We start from the raw sequence: 8,848 nt of genomic DNA, 5'->3' as shown, positions 1-8,848 counted from the left end.
TCTGCTCATGATTTCCTCGCACCATATCCGGGCACGCCCCTGAATTCTGCCTTCATTGGCTAAACGCTAAAGAATAAAACATTCTCACTCTTGTGGGTTTTGCTGCCCAGGTCCAAAATGTCTCTTTATTGACCGTAGATCACTGTTTCTTTTCACTGATCTGTAATGAGTTGTTCCCAATATACGTGAAAAAAAACCCCAAAAACCTCTTTCTTTGATTGTAAGAGTAATAAATCATCATTGTAGAAAATCTGGAAACACAGACACATATAGAACAAAAAGGAATTACCTACGGTTGACCACTCATAGTTAAACCTAGCTGATTTTTGAATTTCTTTCCTTCTGCTCTGTATGGACGTATATGTGTCTCACAAAATTTGAGCGATACCACATGTAATGCACGATTCTGCCTCCTGGTTATTGATTTTTTCTCCCTTAACATTATCCTGTGAATAACCTGCACTTTTCCTAAATATTTTTCAAAATGTCATATTAATGGCTGCATAATACTCTATTATACAGATTGTCATAATTCATGAAGCTCTTTCTCAGGTTTCTTTCGTAAGTGGTGCCACCATAATCATCTTTCTATATAAATCTTTGTTTATGCATTCAACCAGGCATTTATTCTGACTTTGGTTCTGTGATAACCACTACAGTAATGGCAGAAACGGTGGCAGACGTGACTTCTTTGCTCAGGGATTTCCTACTTCCTTAGGATACATACCTACATGGGGTATTACCTTTCAAAACCTCTTACTACACATCGTCAAATTGCTGTTATACATGGATTGTGCCAATTTACAATCCTCGATTGCCAGAATAACCTCAACTTGCAGGCTTACTGTGCATTAAAAGCCTTAGAGGTGCTATCTCAGCCTTGGAGGAGGTAAATGCTATTAATAGTCTCATTTTATAGGTAAAGTAATGGATACGCAGAGAACTGAAGTCACATGCTTGTAAGAGGTTGGGACAAAATTCAGACCCAAGCAGATCCTATGGCCACATCCTAACAGGTGTACTGCAAATTATCGTTATTAAATTTTGGCCAGTTAGGAAAGATAGGAGTCTTAGCGTGGGTTTGATCTCTATTCATTTGGTTACTAGAGGAAACACTGATTCTTTCTAAGTTTATCAGCTCTCTTGGCCTTCAAAGTGAATGGTTAATGCCAATTTGATTTACCTCCACCATCTGACACACTTCCGTGGTACCCTCCCCACCTCTCCAAATGGTGCACACTTTGGAACCAGACATTAATTTTGTGTGTTTGTTGTTTATAGTTAACATACAGCGTTATATTAGTTTCAGGTATACAATGTAGTGATTCCACAGTTCCATACGTCACCCAGTGCTCATCACCACAAACGTGTTCCTTAATGTTTATAGTGAACGGAGTAACGGTGTGGGGTTTACAATGTGTCAGCCACTTTGATCCAAACATGAAGATATTCACGAGACATTTTATAAACATAAAACCATCCAAGGTCACAGCTGAGAACTTCTTTCTGTGTAGTCAATTTCCTTTGAGAGTGCATATCTTAAAATTTAGCTTTGTGGTTTCTCCATCCGTAGCTTACTCACAAGACTGAATTTAGGCTATAGAGTTCAGAATTTCCCCAAGACTGAAATCCCCACATCATCTGTATCCTTCCATCTCAAAGGGCAATGTATGGCTCTTCCTGGACAAGACTTACCAGTCCATCAATGCTCTTTATAGTGTGTACAGTATTTTTACTCACTACTTACCACTCCTTTATCTGAGCCTTTGTCTCTTTAGTGTCTCCAGCCACTGTTTCTAGAAATGCTCAAGTGTTCCCCATTTTAGGAACCTCCCCTTGCTCACATTTTCTGCTCGAGCTAACTATTTCCCACCGTCCCCCCCACTCTGTTTATCTAAATTTCTCAAAAGAAGGCTACCTTCACTATTTCAACTTCCTGACTTCCAACTAACTCCTTGGGCTGGCTTCCAATTCTCAGCCTCGATAAGGCTGCCAAGAGCTTCCTAAAGCCAAATGGAGTGGATCTTGTGATCTCTTTTCTGTGGATCTTCCTGATGCATTTGACACCATTAGTCTCTAATTCCTGAAAACCTCTCTGCAGTCACTGTGCCCTGTTTCTGTTCACTTTGCTCTCTAATCCTTCCTTCTTTGTCTAGTTCATTGTCTCCTGGTTTTCCACTCACCTCCCAAATCCTGGCGTCCCCTGGGGCTCAGTTTTGGCTACTTCCTCTTCTCATATTATATATTGTCCTTAGGTGATTGCATTTACTCTTGTGGTTCAACTGCCCCCTACATCCTGATGACTCCAAATCGATGTATCCAGCCTGCAGCTGCCCCCCTAGTTTGAGAGTCGTATACCATGAATTTTCTAGAACAACTTGGATGTCCTATGGGTAACTCAGTTGCTCTCATTCATAAACTACCTCTTCTTCCCATTTCTTGATTTCAGTTGCAGATACTATCAGCCACTCATTTCCTAAACTAGTTGGAAACTCAGGGCATTAATTTGAGATTTCTATGGTTTTCTAGCATAGATGGTTAGTGCCATAAATTTTCCCTCAAGTACTATTCAGCAGAATCTCACAAATTTGACATGCAATATTTTCATGTTCCTTCTATTCCAAATACTTTTCAATTCCTCTTTTTTCTTTCTTTCTTGACCAAGGGGTTATTTCGAAGTGTGTTATTTAGTTAGAAAATTCTTGGGGCATTTTCTATTGATATTTGTCTTATTTGCTTATAATTTAACTCTATTTTGGGCAGAAAGGATACATCGCATGATTTCTCTTTTTGAATTTAAGGCTTGTTCTACGACCCATTATGTGTCTCTTGACACTTGTCCCTTGTACACTTGAAAAGAATGAATTATTGCTATTTTGGGTGGAGTGTTTTATAAATGTCATTTAGGTCAAGTTGGGTGACTGTGGTATTCAAATCTTCTACATCTTTATTGTTTTTCTACTATTTATATCTATTATTGAGAGAGAAGTATTGACTTCTCCAACCATAAATGTGGATTTGTGTCTTTTTTCCTGCATATCTGTCAGTTTTTGCCTCATGGATTTTGAAGCTCAGTTATCAGGTGCATTAACATTTAGAATTGTTTTGTTCTCTTAATGAAATAACCTTCTTTATCCTTGATTATATCCTTTACTCTGAAATTTACTTTGATATTAATATAACCATTCCCACTATATTTTCCTTAGTGTTAGCATGGTATATCTTTTTCCCCATCCCTCAACCTATTTGTGTCTTTACCTTCAAGTGTATTTCTTGCAGGAAGCATCGAGTTGGATCTTGCTTTTTTATCCAATTTGACAATCACTGACTTTTAGCCAGCTATATTTAGACCATTTATATTTCAAGTGATTGTTTATGTGATTAGGTTTTAAGATACCATTTTTCCACTTGTGCCATTTCCCCCTTTATCCCTCCATCCTCTTTTTTTTTTTTTTTACCTTAACTGTCTTTCTAACAATTAATAAGATATTGTGATTTCTTTTAATCTACTTTCTTGGATTATTAGCTTCAACTTTTTGTTTGGATATTTCAGTGATTACATGGAGCTTTACAGTATGCACCTTTAACTTATTACCATCAGCCACTGAGAACTAACATAGCACTCCTCCTATGGTATAATACTATACTTCCTTAAAATACTATACTTCCATTTCTCCACTCCTGCCTTTCATGTTGCAGTAGTCATGCATTTTTCTTTTACATGTGATATATATAAACTGTACAATACATCATCATTATTATTTTGTTTAAGCAGTCAGTTATAATGTAAAGAGATTTAAATTAAAGAGTCTTACATATCTTACATATTTATCCAGGACTATTAATTTCTTTATGAAGATCTAGCTTTCTATCTGGCATAATTTTGTTTCTTCTTGCAGGACATCCTTAAGCATTTCCTTTAGTGCAGATCTACTGGTGATAGATTCTCTTTGCTACCATTTTTGCCAGGTATAGAGTTCTAGGCTGACAGTGTGTTTCCATACATTAAAAATGTGGTGCCACTGTCTTCTCACTTGCATAGTTTCCGATGAGAAATCTGCAGTCATCCACAGCTTTATTTTTCTGTATGCACAGTACCCTTTTTCTCTGGCTGCTTTTAAGATTTTCCCTTTATTGCTGGTTTTGAGCAATCTGTTGATATGCCTTGGCACAGTTTCTGTTGCATATGCTTGGTTTTGTTGAGCTTCTATCTGTGAGTCTATACTTTTCTGTAAGTTTGGAAAGTTTTCAGCCATTATTCTTCAAGTAAGTTTCCTGCCCTCCCCCTAAATAGTTAAAGTAGCTTTTTACATGCCCACATCTGCCAGTTTGAACATCTGTGTCAGTTCTGGCGTGATTCTGACTGATGGATTGCTTCTTTTTTCCCTTGCTATGGTTGCATTTTCTTTTCAGTTGGCTTTGATTAGTTGCTGGACATTGTGGCTTTGATTTTGTTGGTTGTTTGATATTTGTTTTCATACAAACATTACTGAGCTTTGTTCTGGGATGTGGTTAAGTTCTTTGGCAACAGTTTGATTGTTTAGGTTCCTGCTGTTAAGATTGGTTTGGTGGGATCTGAGCAGAGTCCTCAGACTAGGGCTAATTATTCCCCACTATGATAGCAAAACTTTCCTGAGTAGTCCACCCAATGCTCCATGAATTTTGAAGTTTCCTTGGGAATAGGGACTATTACTGGCCCTGTGTGAGCACTGTAAGCAGTTTGCTCTAATCCTTAGGGGTTTTAAAAATCCCTGGCCTTGGGTGGTTTCCTCATGCCTGTTTGCTTGTTAGTACTTGGCTGGATACTCCAGGGGCCTCTTCAGGTCTCTGGGTCCCTCCCTCTCTGGAACTCTGTCTTACAAACACTGGCTGCCTTTGTCTCTGCAGACTCTCAGCTCTGTCTCTTTTCTCAGGGAGTCTGCTAGGCTCCACAACACAGAGAGAGCTGGGATGATCACAGAGCTTGCCTTGTTCATTCCCCATCTCTCTGGGACTAGTGTCCTTTGTTGTCTGGTGTAGTGTCTTAAAAACCAGTGTGCTGCATCCTTTGTCCAATGTGTGGTTGTTTCAGCAGACACCAAAGTCTTGTCTCTCATTTTGTCACCAGAAGTGAGAATCTCATTATAATGGCTTTTACCAATGTCTTTGATTCTGTCTCACAGTTCAGGATGCGAGTGGCTTGAAGACAAGTCCTTGCCTTACTCATCCTGTTGTGACCTGCACTGCATGTGGTTTTGGAAGTCAGGCTGCCTGGGTCCTCGTTCTGATGCTGCCACTCATTGTTTAGGACCTTGGGTAAATTATTTAATTTCTCTGTGCCTGTTTTCCTCCTCAGTGAGTAGGTATAGTAATGGTGCAACTGTTTGCAGTTATTTTGAGGCTGCAGCAATGCACGCAAAGGGCTCGGTAGAGCAGTTGGCACACAGCTGTCAATAAAAGCAACTATTAATCGAATGATAATTTTTATTGCCACCTTAATTTTATATTCTGCTCCTTGCATGTAGCAACACAGACTGACAGTCAAAGCTATTTGGATGAGGGGTGCCTGGGTGGCTCAGTGGGTTACGCATCCAACTTGGGCTCAGGTCATGATCTCACGGTTTGTGAGTTCCAGCCCTGCATCGGGTTCTGTGCTGATGGCTCAGAGCCCGGAGCCTGCTTCGGATTCTGTGTGTGTGTCTCTCTCTCTGCCCCTCCCTTGCTCATGCTCTGTCTCTCTCTGTCTCAGAAATAAATAAACATTAAAAAAATTTAAAAAAACATTAAAAGAAGTTTTGAGAAAAGCTGTTGGGATGAATGAATGAATTCTGACCCTCACTGTATTCTCATTGTTGAGCTTGTCTCAGATGCTTCTTTCACAGGTGAAACCCTTTACTGCTGGTTCAGGTGTTTTCTCTCCATCATCCCAAGTTGTAGCAGCTACAGCCAAGGCTTTACTCTCTGCCCAGTGGCTGGAGATGGGTAGACGGTGTATCCGATATTATGCTTGGGCTGCTGAAACGCAACCCTTGCTTGATTCAAGTGGCAGAAAGCTGTCTGTGAGTAATGTGGAACACAATGTTTTATAGAAATCCAGTAATGCCTCGAAGAGAGCTGTAAGCAGATAATGTAATGGGAGGACAGATAGATCAGCACTTCCCTGATTAAGCTGATGCCTTAGAATTGGCACCAGACCCCTGAATCTGGCATGAATATCTCATGCTCATTCCAGGGAAAAGCCAGCTGGGAAATTTCAACTATTAGGAGATTGAAGGGTGGGGGTGGGGTGGGGATTCAGGACAGGATACCTGCTCAGAGGAGGATTCACTTTATCAGGTTGGATTTGAAAACATGTCGCTGAGCATTATAGATTGCAATACGAGATCTAAAGTTCTTTATGGTAGTACAGAATGTTAATTAGTTTATTTTCTTAGCTGGTACATTTTGTACCAGAACTATGCGCAGAGAATCTTTTTCGTGTGTCTTAGGCTTACGATTCTTGGTCTTCAAGCATAAATCTCTACATTGTAGGTTTTTATTTAATAGTAGTGTTGAAATGTAGCTGATCCCTTTGGTCATGGTATGTTTTCTCTTTGCTAAAGTTTGAATCCAGACCCCTGTCTTCAAACGTGCCATGGGATCATTATGAGAGGAGCTAACATCACCCAAATTAATTTGAACGCAGTAAATAAATTGACCATGGACATATTGGCTTCCCAGATCTGCAGATTTGTTTGAAATTAGGACAAATGGCAGCACCCATTGAAGCGAGGGTTGGATTTATGTCCTCATCAGGATGAGAATCAGAGATTTTTCTTTCAGGCCATTTTGGCATGACTTTTATGGGCTTTTAAAGTATTGCAGAGACGTGACAAAATGAACCAGACCAACCCTCTTGGTGTGTCTGCACATTTGCAGGGACTGACGTGAGGGCAGCCACTGCCCACAGCGGCACATAAAATGGGTCATTGAGCTGGAAGACGGGCACTTTTCGCATCTTAAGTACAAGTTGTGAGTAATTAGCTTTACGCTCAAATTTTTTTCTGTGTCTAGTTGATGTCTTTGCTTATACTCTCTTGTGTCCGGATGTAAGAGACTCTTAAAAAGTGAGAATAAACTGAGGGTTGATGGGGGGGTGGGAGGGAGGGGAAAGTGGGTGATGGGCATTGAGGAGGGCACCTTTTAGGATGAGCACTGGGTGTTGTATGGAAACCAATTGGACAATAGATTTCATAATAAAAAAAAGATCAGTTAAAATGCAAAATAAAAAAAAGTAAATGGACCATCTTCCAGACTGGATCCCACTTAAGACATTTTCCCAATGCCAGAGTTTGGGGAAGGAAGGGAAGCTGTAAGTCTGGCCCCAAGAGATGTATGGAGTGATTTTGGCTTTTGTATCTTACACTTCTAAACTTTGGTGCCTAGACTTCGTAGCTGGTGGTATCACTACCACCATTATTATTTCTTTGTCATCACATGCAAGAGATTTTGCTTTCAAATAGCCCTGCAATTTCTATGAGCGGTCATCCATACTGAGATGATTATCGGGGCTTCACAGGGAAGCATTTTTAAAAGTCTGATCATTTGTTTTCATTGTGTTTATTTTTGCAGCTATCTTTCACGTATGTGAAATGGTAACAGTCTTCCATAGATGGCAATGATACCCACATTCTCCTTCAAAGAATAGTGAGTGAAGTAAACTTATTAAGAAAATGATAGTTCAGGTGGCATGAACATATCACAGGAAGCGTAAGCATGACACATGTCTGGGGACACGGCCTGGTGCACCTGGAGCTCTCTGGCCAGGGAGAGGGCTCCCCTCACCTCTGCCCCCGCACCTGATGGGGACCCCTGCACAACCACTGTGCTCCCAACATAGCATCTTCTTGTGGATATTTGGTCTCAGGCACATGTTCTTAATTTCTCTGTGCCTCCGTTTACTCATGCACAAAATAGTAACATTAGTGACAGTCCCCTCGAAAGGAGCTTTACAGATGAAAGAACTCTGTGCCTATAATCTCTCCACAAATGGGACGTGCCGTGTCACCTGGGGAGATTTGTTTGAATGGTTCTTCCCCTCAATTCTGTCCAGCAGAGCAGGATCTCTGCTCTTCCTTCTTATTTAACACAAGACCTGGTGGTAGCTGCTCCTTTCTCAAGAGAGACTCTCCCTGTGCTGGTGCTGTGTCAGCCCAAACAGGGTGCAGGCAGCAGAGGGCAGACCAAAGGCAGGGCCAGTCCTCAGCAGTAGTAACAACTCCCCTTTGGGCACAGCCCACTTCTAGTTCTTGGACCACTGCCCACTTCCCATGTACCCCGGGGAGGTTCTAGAATTTACACACCCAGGGGAGACTGAGGAGTTTAAACAATTTTTTTAATGTTTATTTTTGAGAGAGAGAGAGAGAGAGAGAGAGAGAGAGAGCATGAGCAGGGGAGGGGCAGAGAGAGAGAGGGAGACACAAAATCGGAAGCAGGCTCCGGGCTCTGAGCTGTCAGCACAGAGCCTGACACAGGGCTTGAACCCACGAGCCGTGATATTATGACCTGAGTCGAAGTTGGATGCTCAACCAACTGAGCCACCCAGGCACCCCAAGACTGAGGACTTTTTAAAGTATTACCTCTCCCAGGGACATTTATACTGCATTTGGTTAGAAGGGAGTTTCTATAACTGTGTCAGGATTAATTGGGAAGAAGAGGCCTCTTATAGTCATTCATTCGTTTATTCGTTCTTCCAACAAATATTTATTAAGCGCATCCTAAGTGCCAGGAACTGTTCTAGGAGCTGGAAAAACAGCAGAGACCCAGACGGACAAGCTTCCTGGTCACTTGACTCTTACCTTCTGGCCGGGACAGACGCACAGTGCGCAAG

The sequence above is a fragment of the Acinonyx jubatus genome, chromosome C1 (assembly GCF_027475565.1).
Source record: "Acinonyx jubatus isolate Ajub_Pintada_27869175 chromosome C1, VMU_Ajub_asm_v1.0, whole genome shotgun sequence".
In the NCBI taxonomy this organism is placed as follows: Eukaryota; Metazoa; Chordata; class Mammalia; order Carnivora; family Felidae; genus Acinonyx; species Acinonyx jubatus.
The sequence above is the reverse complement of the archived record's forward strand: the minus strand, read 5'-3'. Positions refer to the sequence as shown.